At 44.5% G+C, this 13,221-nt stretch overlaps 8 non-coding genes and 1 pseudogene across 8 annotated transcripts; all 9 read left to right on the forward strand.

Annotated features, from left to right (window-relative positions):
* The first annotated feature begins 1,037 nt into the window (after positions 1-1,037).
* On the forward strand, positions 1,038-1,228 carry LOC141230677 (U2 spliceosomal RNA). Its single transcript, XR_012297130.1, has one exon. It is a non-coding gene; the product is annotated as a U2 spliceosomal RNA (small nuclear RNA).
* Positions 1,229-2,337: 1,109 nt separating this feature from the next.
* Positions 2,338-2,528, forward strand: LOC141230678 (U2 spliceosomal RNA). Its single transcript, XR_012297131.1, has one exon. It is a non-coding gene; the product is annotated as a U2 spliceosomal RNA (small nuclear RNA).
* Positions 2,529-3,640: 1,112 nt separating this feature from the next.
* LOC141230679 (U2 spliceosomal RNA) lies at positions 3,641-3,831 on the forward strand. The gene has a single exon (XR_012297132.1). It is a non-coding gene; the product is annotated as a U2 spliceosomal RNA (small nuclear RNA).
* Positions 3,832-4,946: 1,115 nt separating this feature from the next.
* On the forward strand, positions 4,947-5,137 carry LOC141230181 (U2 spliceosomal RNA). The gene has a single exon (XR_012296737.1). It is a non-coding gene; the product is annotated as a U2 spliceosomal RNA (small nuclear RNA).
* A 1,115-nt stretch (positions 5,138-6,252) lies between these two features.
* Positions 6,253-6,443, forward strand: LOC141230680 (U2 spliceosomal RNA). The gene has a single exon (XR_012297133.1). It is a non-coding gene; the product is annotated as a U2 spliceosomal RNA (small nuclear RNA).
* A 1,115-nt stretch (positions 6,444-7,558) lies between these two features.
* On the forward strand, positions 7,559-7,650 carry LOC141230439 (U2 spliceosomal RNA; annotated as a pseudogene).
* Positions 7,651-8,444: 794 nt separating this feature from the next.
* LOC141230390 (U2 spliceosomal RNA) lies at positions 8,445-8,637 on the forward strand. Its single transcript, XR_012296911.1, has one exon. It is a non-coding gene; the product is annotated as a U2 spliceosomal RNA (small nuclear RNA).
* A 2,438-nt stretch (positions 8,638-11,075) lies between these two features.
* Positions 11,076-11,270, forward strand: LOC141230356 (U2 spliceosomal RNA). The gene has a single exon (XR_012296889.1). It is a non-coding gene; the product is annotated as a U2 spliceosomal RNA (small nuclear RNA).
* A 1,115-nt stretch (positions 11,271-12,385) lies between these two features.
* Positions 12,386-12,576, forward strand: LOC141230545 (U2 spliceosomal RNA). Its single transcript, XR_012297004.1, has one exon. It is a non-coding gene; the product is annotated as a U2 spliceosomal RNA (small nuclear RNA).
* The last annotated feature ends 645 nt before the right edge of the window (positions 12,577-13,221 follow it).

The raw sequence follows: 13,221 nt of genomic DNA on the forward strand, positions 1-13,221 counted from the left end.
ATGGACTCTTTGGCTTTGCTTTTCTTCTCCTCATTGGATTTTTCATGTTCAAAGTTGCAGAAGCCAGATTACAAGCTCATTTTGGTTCAACTTCAGCAACTGTGCATTGCATTGCCATGTAATGTGATGCAATGCTATCTTTCTAGCTCTCCCTTTTTACTTCCTTTTGGATAAACAGACATATTAGGCAAGCATTTTGGAGCTTTCACCTAAATAACTACAGGTGGTGAGATAAGCTGCACAATATAATTGACCTTTCAGTATATTGTTGCACACACACCATCTATTTAGCAAATGCCCTTGTTATCAACAGCAGCCTTTTAAACTCACCTGAGCTAACAGGTATGTGCGCTGGTTACTCTGCTGCGCTTAAAATTTCTTTTTTGGTTTGCTACAATGCCTTTTCTGAAACGTTGTCTCCTTCTGCTGGAACACTGACTTCTTTCATTTAATGCCTGCAGACTATAAAAGAGAACCGAACCCAAAAAGTTTGGTTGATTAGTCTGTGGCATTCTGTTAAACTGTTGCTTATGGCGGTCTCTGTGAGCTTCTCAGCGACATTCAGCCAGCCAGGTATCCTGCCTGCAGTAGATGGAATGTGGCAATGGAACGCTGGCTGCGCGTGTCATAATAGGCTCTGAGCCTTTATATACCTGTGCACAGCAGCAGCCACCTTCAGTCTGCTGCTGGACAGCCAGCAGCAGCAGCAGCAGGAGAGGTATGTAATCAGGAGCCCTCCTGCTAAGGGTAGACAGCTGCTCGTTCCACCCCACCCCCCGCCTTAATTGGTTCTCCTCCCTTCCAACGGTGTTGAGGCGGGTGGGAACAGCAGGGGGTGAAGGTGCTGTGTTTAAAGAGGTGGAGTTATGCAGATCTAAAACGCGTGGATTGCAGCAGCAGCAAGCCGAAAAGTGCAGGCATGTAAGGGATCTAGAGGTTGACAACATGTCTTCTTAACGGGAGTCCAGGAGCTCATCTCCACAAATGGACTTTTCAGGATCCTTGGGTGGCTCCGTAGTTTGAAACCAATTCTGGTTATCGCTTCTCGGCCTTTTGGCTAAGATCAAGTGTAGTATCTGTTCTTATCAGTTTAATATCTGATACGTCCCCTATCTGGGGACCATATATTAAATGGATTTTTAGAACAGGGAGATGGAAAAAGAGCTTGCTCTGTCCACTCCACGCATTGACCTGGTATTGCAGTATCTCCAGGACCGGTGCACCCCTTCTTTAATGCAGTTTCTAAAATCAGAAAGAATTGAATTCAATGTTTTTTGTTCATTTTGCTTGTTTGTCGGATTTGGGGATGGACTCTTTGGCTTTGCTTTTCTTCTCCTCATTGGATTTTTCATGTTCAAAGTTGCAGAAGCCAGATTACAAGCTCATTTTGGTTCAACTTCAGCAACTGTGCATTGCATTGCCATGTAATGTGATGCAATGCTATCTTTCTAGCTCTCCCTTTTTACTTCCTTTTGGATAAACAGACATATTAGGCAAGCATTTTGGAGCTTTCACCTAAATAACTACAGGTGGTGAGATAAGCTGCACAATATAATTGACCTTTCAGTATATTGTTGCACACACACCATCTATTTAGCAAATGCCCTTGTTATCAACAGCAGCCTTTTAAACTCACCTGAGCTAACAGGTATGTGCGCTGGTTACTCTGCTGCGCTTAAAATTTCTTTTTTGGTTTGCTACAATGCCTTTTCTGAAACGTTGTCTCCTTCTGCTGGAACACTGACTTCTTTCATTTAATGCCTGCAGACTATAAAAGAGAACCCAACCCAAAAAGTTTGGTTGATTAGTCTGTGGCATTCTGTTAAACTGTTGCTTATGGCGGTCTCTGTGAGCTTCTCAGCAACATTCAGCCAGCCAGGTATCCTGCCTGCAGTAGATGGAATGTGGCAATGGAACGCTGGCTGCGCGTGTCATAATAGGCTCTGAGCCTTTATATACCTGTGCACAGCAGCAGCCACCTTCAGTCTGCTGCTGGACAGCCAGCAGCAGCAGGAGAGGTATGTAATCAGGAGCCCTCCTGCTAAGGGTAGACAGCTGCTCGTTCCACCCCACCCCCCGCCTTAATTGGTTCTCCTCCCTTCCAACGGTGTTGAGGCGGGTGGGAACAGCAGGGGGTGAAGGTGCTGTGTTTAAAGAGGTGGAGTTATGCAGATCTAAAACGCGTGGATTGCAGCAGCAGCAAGCCGAAAAGTGCAGGCATGTAAGGGATCTAGAGGTTGACAACATGTCTTCTTAACGGGAGTCCAGGAGCTCATCTCCACAAATGGACTTTTCAGGATCCTTGGGTGGCTCCGTAGTTTGAAACCAATTCTGGTTATCGCTTCTCGGCCTTTTGGCTAAGATCAAGTGTAGTATCTGTTCTTATCAGTTTAATATCTGATACGTCCCCTATCTGGGGACCATATATTAAATGGATTTTTAGAACAGGGAGATGGAAAAAGAGCTTGCTCTGTCCACTCCACGCATTGACCTGGTATTGCAGTATCTCCAGGACCGGTGCACCCCTTCTTTAATGCAGTTTCTAAAATCAGAAAGAATTGAATTCAATGTTTTTTGTTCATTTTGCTTGTTTGTCGGATTTGGGGATGGACTCTTTGGCTTTGCTTTTCTTCTCCTCATTGGATTTTTCATGTTCAAAGTTGCAGAAGCCAGATTATAAGCTCATTTTGGTTCAACTTCAGCAACTGTGCATTGCATTGCCATGTAATGTGATGCAATGCTATCTTTCTAGCTCTCCCTTTTTACTTCCTTTTGGATAAACAGACATATTAGGCAAGCATTTTGGAGCTTTCACCTAAATAACTACAGGTGGTGAGATAAGCTGCACAATATAATTGACCTTTCAGTATATTGTTGCACACACACCATCTATTTAGCAAATGCCCTTGTTATCAACAGCAGCCTTTTAAACTCACCTGAGCTAACAGGTATGTGCGCTGGTTACTCTGCTGCGCTTAAAATTTCTTTTTTGGTTTGCTACAATGCCTTTTCTGAAACGTTGTCTCCTTCTGCTGGAACACTGACTTCTTTCATTTAATGCCTGCAGACTATAAAAGAGAACCCAACCCAAAAAGTTTGGTTGATTAGTCTGTGGCATTCTGTTAAACTGTTGCTTATGGCGGTCTCTGTGAGCTTCTCAGCGACATTCAGCCAGCCAGGTATCCTGCCTGCAGTAGATGGAATGTGGCAATGGAACGCTGGCTGCGCGTGTCATAATAGGCTCTGAGCCTTTATATACCTGTGCACAGCAGCAGCCACCTTCAGTCTGCTGCTGGACAGCCAGCAGCAGCAGCAGGAGAGGTATGTAATCAGGAGCCCTCCTGCTAAGGGTAGACAGCTGCTCGTTCCACCCCACCCCCCGCCTTAATTGGTTCTCCTCCCTTCCAACGGTGTTGAGGCGGGTGGGAACAGCAGGGGGTGAAGGTGCTGTGTTTAAAGAGGTGGAGTTATGCAGATCTAAAACGCGTGGATTGCAGCAGCAGCAAGCCGAAAAGTGCAGGCATGTAAGGGATCTAGAGGTTGACAACATGTCTTCTTAACGGGAGTCCAGGAGCTCATCTCCACAAATGGACTTTTCAGGATCCTTGGGTGGCTCCGTAGTTTGAAACCAATTCTGGTTATCGCTTCTCGGCCTTTTGGCTAAGATCAAGTGTAGTATCTGTTCTTATCAGTTTAATATCTGATACGTCCCCTATCTGGGGACCATATATTAAATGGATTTTTAGAACAGGGAGATGGAAAAAGAGCTTGCTCTGTCCACTCCACGCATTGACCTGGTATTGCAGTATCTCCAGGACCGGTGCACCCCTTCTTTAATGCAGTTTCTAAAATCAGAAAGAATTGAATTCAATGTTTTTTGTTCATTTTGCTTGTTTGTCGGATTTGGGGATGGACTCTTTGGCTTTGCTTTTCTTCTCCTCATTGGATTTTTCATGTTCAAAGTTGCAGAAGCCAGATTACAAGCTCATTTTGGTTCAACTTCAGCAACTGTGCATTGCATTGCCATGTAATGTGATGCAATGCTATCTTTCTAGCTCTCCCTTTTTACTTCCTTTTGGATAAACAGACATATTAGGCAAGCATTTTGGAGCTTTCACCTAAATAACTACAGGTGGTGAGATAAGCTGCACAATATAATTGACCTTTCAGTATATTGTTGCACACACACCATCTATTTAGCAAATGCCCTTGTTATCAACAGCAGCCTTTTAAACTCACCTGAGCTAACAGGTATGTGCGCTGGTTACTCTGCTGCGCTTAAAATTTCTTTTTTGGTTTGCTACAATGCCTTTTCTGAAACGTTGTCTCCTTCTGCTGGAACACTGACTTCTTTCATTTAATGCCTGCAGACTATAAAAGAGAACCCAACCCAAAAAGTTTGGTTGATTAGTCTGTGGCATTCTGTTAAACTGTTGCTTATGGCGGTCTCTGTGAGCTTCTCAGCGACATTCAGCCAGCCAGGTATCCTGCCTGCAGTAGATGGAATGTGGCAATGGAACGCTGGCTGCGCGTGTCATAATAGGCTCTGAGCCTTTATATACCTGTGCACAGCAGCAGCCACCTTCAGTCTGCTGCTGGACAGCCAGCAGCAGCAGCAGCAGGAGAGGTATGTAATCAGGAGCCCTCCTGCTAAGGGTAGACAGCTGCTCGTTCCACCCCACCCCCCGCCTTAATTGGTTCTCCTCCCTTCCAACGGTGTTGAGGCGGGTGGGAACAGCAGGGGGTGAAGGTGCTGTGTTTAAAGAGGTGGAGTTATGCAGATCTAAAACGCGTGGATTGCAGCAGCAGCAAGCCGAAAAGTGCAGGCATGTAAGGGATCTAGAGGTTGACAACATGTCTTCTTAACGGGAGTCCAGGAGCTCATCTCCACAAATGGACTTTTCAGGATCCTTGGGTGGCTCCGTAGTTTGAAACCAATTCTGGTTATCGCTTCTCGGCCTTTTGGCTAAGATCAAGTGTAGTATCTGTTCTTATCAGTTTAATATCTGATACGTCCCCTATCTGGGGACCATATATTAAATGGATTTTTAGAACAGGGAGATGGAAAAAGAGCTTGCTCTGTCCACTCCACGCATGGACCTGGTATTGCAGTATCTCCAGGACCGGTGCACCCCTTCTTTAATGCAGTTTCTAAAATCAGAAAGAATTGAATTCAATGTTTTTTGTTCATTTTGCTTGTTTGTCGGATTTGGGGATGGACTCTTTGGCTTTGCTTTTCTTCTCCTCATTGGATTTTTCATGTTCAAAGTTGCAGAAGCCAGATTACAAGCTCATTTTGGTTCAACTTCAGCAACTGTGCATTGCATTGCCATGTAATGTGATGCAATGCTATCTTTCTAGCTCTCCCTTTTTACTTCCTTTTGGATAAACAGACATATTAGGCAAGCATTTTGGAGCTTTCACCTAAATAACTACAGGTGGTGAGATAAGCTGCACAATATAATTGACCTTTCAGTATATTGTTGCACACACACCATCTATTTAGCAAATGCCCTTGTTATCAACAGCAGCCTTTTAAACTCACCTGAGCTAACAGGTATGTGCGCTGGTTACTCTGCTGCGCTTAAAATGTCTTTTTTGGTTTGCTACAATGCCTTTTCTGAAACGTTGTCTCCTTCTGCTGGAACACTGACTTCTTTCATTTAATGCCTGCAGACTATAAAAGAGAACCCAACCCAAAAAGTTTGGTTGATTAGTCTGTGGCATTCTGTTAAACTGTTGCTTATGGCGGTCTCTGTGAGCTTCTCAGCGACATTCAGCCAGCCAGGTATCCTGCCTGCAGTAGATGGAATGTGGCAATGGAACGCTGGCTGCGCGTGTCATAATAGGCTCTGAGCCTTTATATACCTGTGCACAGCAGCAGCCACCTTCAGTCTGCTGCTGGACAGCCAGCAGCAGCAGCAGCAGGAGAGGTATGTAATCAGGAGCCCTCCTGCTAAGGGTAGACAGCTGCTCGTTCCACCCCACCCCCCGCCTTAATTGGTTCTCCTCCCTTCCAACGGTGTTGAGGCGGGTGGGAACAGCAGGGGGTGAAGTTGCTGTGTTTAAAGAGGTGGAGTTATGCAGATCTAAAACGCGTGGATTGCAGCAGCAGCAAGCCGAAAAGTGCAGGCATGTAAGGGATCTAGAGGTTGACAACATGTCTTCTTAACGGGAGTCCAGGAGCTCATCTCCACAAATGGACTTTTCAGGATCCTTGGGTGGCTCCGTAGTTTGAAACCAATTCTGGTTATCGCTTCTCGGCCTTTTGGCTAAGATCAAGTGTAGTATCTGTTCTTATCAGTTTAATATCTGATACGTCCCCTATCTGGGGACCATATATTAAATGGATTTTTAGAACAGGGAGATGGAAAAAGAGCTTGCTCTGTCCACTCCACGCATTGACCTGGTATTGCAGTATCTCCAGGACCGGTGCACCCCTTCTTTAATGCAGTTTCTAAAATCAGAAAGAATTGAATTCAATGTTTTTTGTTCATTTTGCTTGTTTGTCGGATTTTGGGATGGACTCTTTGGCTTTGCTTTTCTTCTCCTCATTGGATTTTTCATGTTCAAAGTTGCAGAAGCCAGATTACAAGCTCATTTTGGTTCAACTTCAGCAACTGTGCATTGCATTGCCATGTAATGTGATGCAATGCTATCTTTCTAGCTCTCCCTTTTTACTTCCTTTTGGATAAACAGACATATTAGGCAAGCATTTTGGAGCTTTCACCTAAATAACTACAGGTGGTGAGATAAGCTGCACAATATAATTGACCTTTCAGTATATTGTTGCACACACACCATCTATTTAGCAAATGCCCTTGTTATCAACAGCAGCCTTTTAAACTCACCTGAGCTAACAGGTATGTGCGCTGGTTACTCTGCTGCGCTTAAAATTTCTTTTTTGGTTTGCTACAATGCCTTTTCTGAAACGTTGTCTCCTTCTGCTGGAACACTGACTTCTTTCATTTAATGCCTGCAGACTATAAAAGAGAACCCAACCCAAAAAGTTTGGTTGATTAGTCTGTGGCATTCTGTTAAACTGTTGCTTATGGCGGTCTCTGTGAGCTTCTCAGCGACATTCAGCCAGCCAGGTATCCTGCCTGCAGTAGATGGAATGTGGCAATGGAACGCTGGCTGCGCGTGTCATAATAGGCTCTGAGCCTTTATATACCTGTGCACAGCAGCAGCCACCTTCAGTCTGCTGCTGGACAGCCAGCAGCAGCAGCAGCAGGAGAGGTATGTAATCAGGAGCCCTCCTGCTAAGGGTAGACAGCTGCTCGTTCCACCCCACCCCCCGCCTTAATTGGTTCTCCTCCCTTCCAACGGTGTTGAGGCGGGTGGGAACAGCAGGGGGTGAAGGTGCTGTGTTTAAAGAGGTGGAGTTATGCAGATCTAAAACGCGTGGATTGCAGCAGCAGCAAGCCGAAAAGTGCAGGCATGTAAGGGATCTAGAGGTTGACAACATGTCTTCTTAACGGGAGTCCAGGAGCTCATCTCCACAAATGGACTTTTCAGGATCCTTGGGTGGCTCCGTAGTTTGAAACCAATTCTGGTTATCGCTTCTCGGCCTTTTGGCTAAGATCAAGTGTAGTATCTTTCGAAAAGGCGGTTTTGGATGTTGGCCGCCCTAGTAGATTGATACATTATGCACACTGGGGTTTAGGCGCTTGTTAGTACGCCAGGTGGCTAATATAGTCATCTGGTGGAAAGCATGGCCCCCCAGGATCGACGCCATTGGGCCGGGGAAGATCGAAAGCCTGAAGTGTGAAGTGCCCCAGGAGTGGTGACCCTGGGGTGCCTTAACTCACTGGGATTGGGAACCCCACTTGAGTTTATGGCACATTTGCACAAGCACTTTAAATTTTCTTTCTTCGCACACACCCTTATTCCGGGCCTTCTGGCCTTAGGATGGGTAATTTTTCAATTCCCGGTCGAAGGTCCGGGCAGTATTATACTGTGAAACCTTCACTATTTATTTAATTTCTTTGTCACTGTGTGTCCACTTATTCACGTGTGTCACGTCCTACTAGGATTTTGTCGGGATGCGGTTCCCTTACGGGTTCCTCTCTTGGCAGGTCTAGGGGGGGAGTGTGTGGCCATCAGGTTCCGCTCCCCCCTGAACCCCCCTGGCTCTCCTCTTTCGGGAGGAGAGCGTTGTTGGCTCCCCTCTTCCGGGAGGGGAGCACAGTCTTTGGCTCCCAGTGCCTTGCTCGGGTGAGAACTCGGGCAGGTGCTGGGGGTAAGATTGGGTCGCCTCTGGCTCCGGCTGGAGGTGGCTATTTGTCCCTGTTCCTCGCTGTGGCCTTCTGGCTCGGAGGGACGGGGAATGGTTTGGGGGACCCTTCTCCTTTTGGAGAGGGTTTCAAGAAGACCAGCATCCTAGTGCACTTTTTTTGTGGCACTTGTCACTTTTTTAAGCGCACTCGGGTTTTGTACACGAATTCGGGCTTTCGAAAAAAAAAAAAAAAAAAAAAAAAAAAATCTGTTCTTATCAGTTTAATATCTGATACGTCCCCTATCTGGGGACCATATATTAAATGGATTTTTAGAACAGGGAGATGGAAAAAGAGCTTGCTCTGTCCACTCCACGCATTGACCTGGTATTGCAGTATCTCCAGGACCGGTGCACCCCTTCTTTAATGCAGTTTCTAAAATCAGAAAGAATTGAATTCAATGTTTTTTGTTCATTTTGCTTGTTTGTCGGATTTGGGGATGGACTCTTTGGCTTTGCTTTTCTTCTCCTCATTGGATTTTTCATGTTCAAAGTTGCAGAAGCCAGATTACAAGCTCATTTTGGTTCAACTTCAGCAACTGTGCATTGCATTGCCATGTAATGTGATGCAATGCTATCTTTCTAGCTCTCCCTTTTTACTTCCTTTTGGATAAACAGACATATTAGGCAAGCATTTTGGAGCTTTCACCTAAATAACTACAGGTGGTGAGATAAGCTGCACAATATAATTGACCTTTCAGTATATTGTTGCACACACACCATCTATTTAGCAAATCCCCTTGTTATCAACAGCAGCCTTTTAAACTCACCTGAGCTAACAGGTATGTGCGCTGGTTACTCTGCTGCGCTTAAAATTTCTTTTTTGGTTTGCTACAATGCCTTTTCTGAAACGTTGTCTCCTTCTGCTGGAACACTGACTTCTTTCATTTAATGCCTGCAGACTATAAAAGAGAACCCAACCCAAAAAGTTTGGTTGATTAGTCTGTGGCATTCTGTTAAACTGTTGCTTATGGCGGTCTCTGTGAGCTTCTCAGCGACATTCAACCAGCCAGGTATCCTGCCTGCAGTAGATGGAATGTGGCAATGGAACGCTGGCTGCGCGTGTCATAATAGGCTCTGAGCCTTTATATACCTGTGCACAGCAGCAGCCACCTTCAGTCTGCTGCTGGACAGCCAGCAGCAGCAGCAGCAGGAGAGGTATGTAATCAGGAGCCCTCCTGCTAAGGGTAGACAGCTGCTCGTTCCACCCCACCCCCCGCCTTAATTGGTTCTCCTCCCTTCCAACGGTGTTGAGGCGGGTGGGAACAGCAGGGGGTGAAGGTGCTGTGTTTAAAGAGGTGGAGTTATGCAGATCTAAAACGCGTGGATTGCAGCAGCAGCAAGCCGAAAAGTGCAGGCATGTAAGGGATCTAGAGGTTGACAACATGTCTTCTTAACGGGAGTCCAGGAGCTCATCTCCACAAATGGACTTTTCAGGATCCTTGGGTGGCTCCGTAGTTTGAAACCAATTCTGGTTATCGCTTCTCGGCCTTTTGGCTAAGATCAAGTGCAGTGATCTAGCGGTTGCTGCCTTGGTCTTGACTGGGAGGTGCTTGGGGTACCCGGCTCCTTGGCCTGGGGGGATCGCTACACTCATCGGTGGAGCTAAACCCCCCTGCTGCTATTAGGGAGTCGGATTAGTCCCTGGGCAACGAGAGGCGATCACCTTGTCACCACACATAGCTGTGGGGGGCAACTGTCGCCACACATAGCTGTGGTGGCAACATTTGGAGGATTAAAAGGAAAAACGGAAGGAAAACGGATTGTTGAGATGGAGTTTTGGAAAAAGAAGAGATGCTTACTTTTTTTTGTGAAACGGGAGACGGAAGAAACTTTTTTGGAAGAAAAATGGATTCTGGAAATTTTGAGGAAACATGAAGTTTTGGAGAAGGATATCTACTGTATGCAAGAAATAAAGCAAGGTAAAGTTTGTGATGTGACTCTAGTTTCTGAGGAAAAGTGCATTCATTTTTTCAAATGCTGGAGTGAAGAGGATTCTGGGAAAATTGGAGTAAGTGCATCATTCATGGGGAAACCGAAGAGTGTGATAATTTACATGGACAATCCGTTTGTGGAAATAGAGGAGATAATGGTTTTTTTGGAATCTAAATGTAAGATGGTAAAGTTTCAGAAATTATACAGGAACAAAGTTGGTATTTGGAACGGAAAGAGACGTTTTTTGGTGTGGACAACAGGAGAAGAAAATTTGCATAATGGGAGGATTATGGTAAACGGGAGTTCTGGGTATTGTTACATGGAAAGCAGCAAAGGAACTTTTGAAAAGAACTTTGGAGGACAAAAGGAAGATATTGGTGATAAAATGAAGAAGGAAGTTGATGCGATAATTATAGAGGAGAATAAGCAGGGAAAAGAAGTTGAAAGTTTAAAGGTGAAGAAAAAGGTAATGGTACAGGAAAATTGTGGATCAAGGAAAGTATCTGGTGAAAAGAAAGAAGTAAAAGAGGAAAAGGGTAAAGTTTTGGAGAAGGTGGTGACTTTCAGAGATGATGAGGAAGAGTATGATTGGGAACAGATGCGGTTAGAGCATGAGGAGGAAGAAAAGAAGTTAAGGGGTTTTGTTGGGAGGAAAGTAAAAGGGAAAAAGGGGATATTTAGTTTGGGAAACCGGGTGAAGTAATGTCAGTTGTGATTTGTTTGGAAACTGTTGAAACTGTAAAGGAATTGTTATGTTTAACTTTATATATATTAATTCAAATGAAAAAATATAAATATAATATCTAAACACGATGATGGAACTAAAATCTTGAGTTTAGTGATATATGATTTAAGATTATAAAACTTAATTTCTGAGTGTTTGGAAAAAAAAAAAAAAAAAAAAAAATCTGTTCTTATCAGTTTAATATCTGATACGTCCCCTATCTGGGGACCATATATTAAATGGATTTTTAGAACAGGGAGATGGAAAAAGAGCTTGCTCTGTCCACTCCACGCATTGACCTGGTATTGCAGTATCACCAGGACCGGTGCACCCCTTCTTTAATGCAGTTTCTAAAATCAGAAAGAATTGAATTCAATGTTTTTTGTTCATTTTGCTTGTTTGTCGGATTTGGGGATGGACTCTTTGGCTTTGCTTTTCTTCTCCTCATTGGATTTTTCATGTTCAAAGTTGCAGAAGCCAGATTACAAGCTCATTTTGGTTCAACTTCAGCAACTGTGCATTGCATTGCCATGTAATGTGATGCAATGCTATCTTTCTAGCTCTCCCTTTTTACTTCCTTTTGGATAAACAGACATATTAGGCAAGCATTTTGGAGCTTTCACCTAAATAACTACAGGTGGTGAGATAAGCTGCACAATATAATTGACCTTTCAGTATATTGTTGCACACACACCATCTATTTAGCAAATGCCCTTGTTATCAACAGCAGCCTTTTAAACTCACCTGAGCTAACAGGTATGTGCGCTGGTTACTCTGCTGCGCTTAAAATTTCTTTTTTGGTTTGCTACAATGCCTTTTCTGAAACGTTGTCTCCTTCTGCTGGAACACTGACTTCTTTCATTTAATGCCTGCAGACTATAAAAGAGAACCCAACCCAAAAAGTTTGGTTGATTAGTCTGTGGCATTCTGTTAAACTGTTGCTTATGGCGGTCTCTGTGAGCTTCTCAGCGACATTCAGCCAGCCAGGTATCCTGCCTGCAGTAGATGGAATGTGGCAATGGAACGCTGGCTGCGCGTGTCATAATAGGCTCTGAGCCTTTATATACCTGTGCACAGCAGCAGCCACCTTCAGTCTGCTGCTGGACAGCCAGCAGCAGCAGCAGCAGGAGAGGTATGTAATCAGGAGCCCTCCTGCTAAGGGTAGACAGCTGCTCGTTCCACCCCACCCCCCGCCTTAATTGGTTCTCCTCCCTTCCAACGGTGTTGAGGCGGGTGGGAACAGCAGGGGGTGAAGGTGCTGTGTTTAAAGAGGTGGAGTTATGCAGATCTAAAACGCGTGGATTGCAGCAGCAGCAAGCCGAAAAGTGCAGGCATGTAAGGGATCTAGAGGTTGACAACATGTCTTCTTAACGGGAGTCCAGGAGCTCATCTCCACAAATGGACTTTTCAGGATCCTTGGGTGGCTCCGTAGTTTGAAAAAAATTCTGGTTATCCCTTCTCGGCCTTTTGGCTAAGATCAAGTGTAGTATCTGTTCTTATCAGTTTAATATCTGATACGTCCCCTATCTGGGGACCATATATTAAATGGATTTTTAGAACAGGGAGATGGAAAAAGAGCTTGCTCTGTCCACTCCACGCATTGACCTGGTATTGCAGTATCTCCAGGACCGGTGCACCCCTTCTTTAATGCAGTTTCTAAAATCAGAAAGAATTGAATTCAATGTTTTTTGTTCATTTTGCTTGTTTGTCGGATTTGGGGATGGACTCTTTGGCTTTGCTTTTCTTCTCCTCATTGGATTTTTCATGTTCAAAGTTGCAGAAGCCAGATTACAAGCTCATTTTGGTTCAACTTCAGCAACTGTGCATTGCATTGCCATGTAATGTGATGCAATGCTATCTTTCTAGCTCTCCCTTTTTACTTCCTTTTGGATAAACAGACATATTAGGCAAGCATTTTGGAGCTTTCACCTAAATAACTACAGGTGGTGAGATAAGCTGCACAATATAATTGACCTTTCAGTATATTGTTGCACACACACCATCTATTTAGCAAATGCCCTTGTTATCAACAGCAGCCTTTTAAACTCACCTGAGCTAACAGGTATGTGCGCTGGTTACTCTGCTGCGCTTAAAATTTCTTTTTTGGTTTGCTACAATGCCTTTTCTGAAACGTTGTCTCCTTCTGCTGGAACACTGACTTCTTTCATTTAATGCCTGCAGACTATAAAAGAGAGCCCAACCCAAAAAGTTTGGTTGATTAGTCTGTGGCATTCTGTTAAACTGTTGCTTATGGCGGTCTCTGTGAGCTTCTCAGCGACATTCAGCC

Source organism: Phyllobates terribilis, unplaced genomic scaffold (assembly GCF_046119375.1).
Source record: "Phyllobates terribilis strain yellow unplaced genomic scaffold, ASM4611937v1 Scaffold_499__1_contigs__length_1316695, whole genome shotgun sequence".
Taxonomy (NCBI): domain Eukaryota; kingdom Metazoa; phylum Chordata; class Amphibia; order Anura; family Dendrobatidae; genus Phyllobates; species Phyllobates terribilis.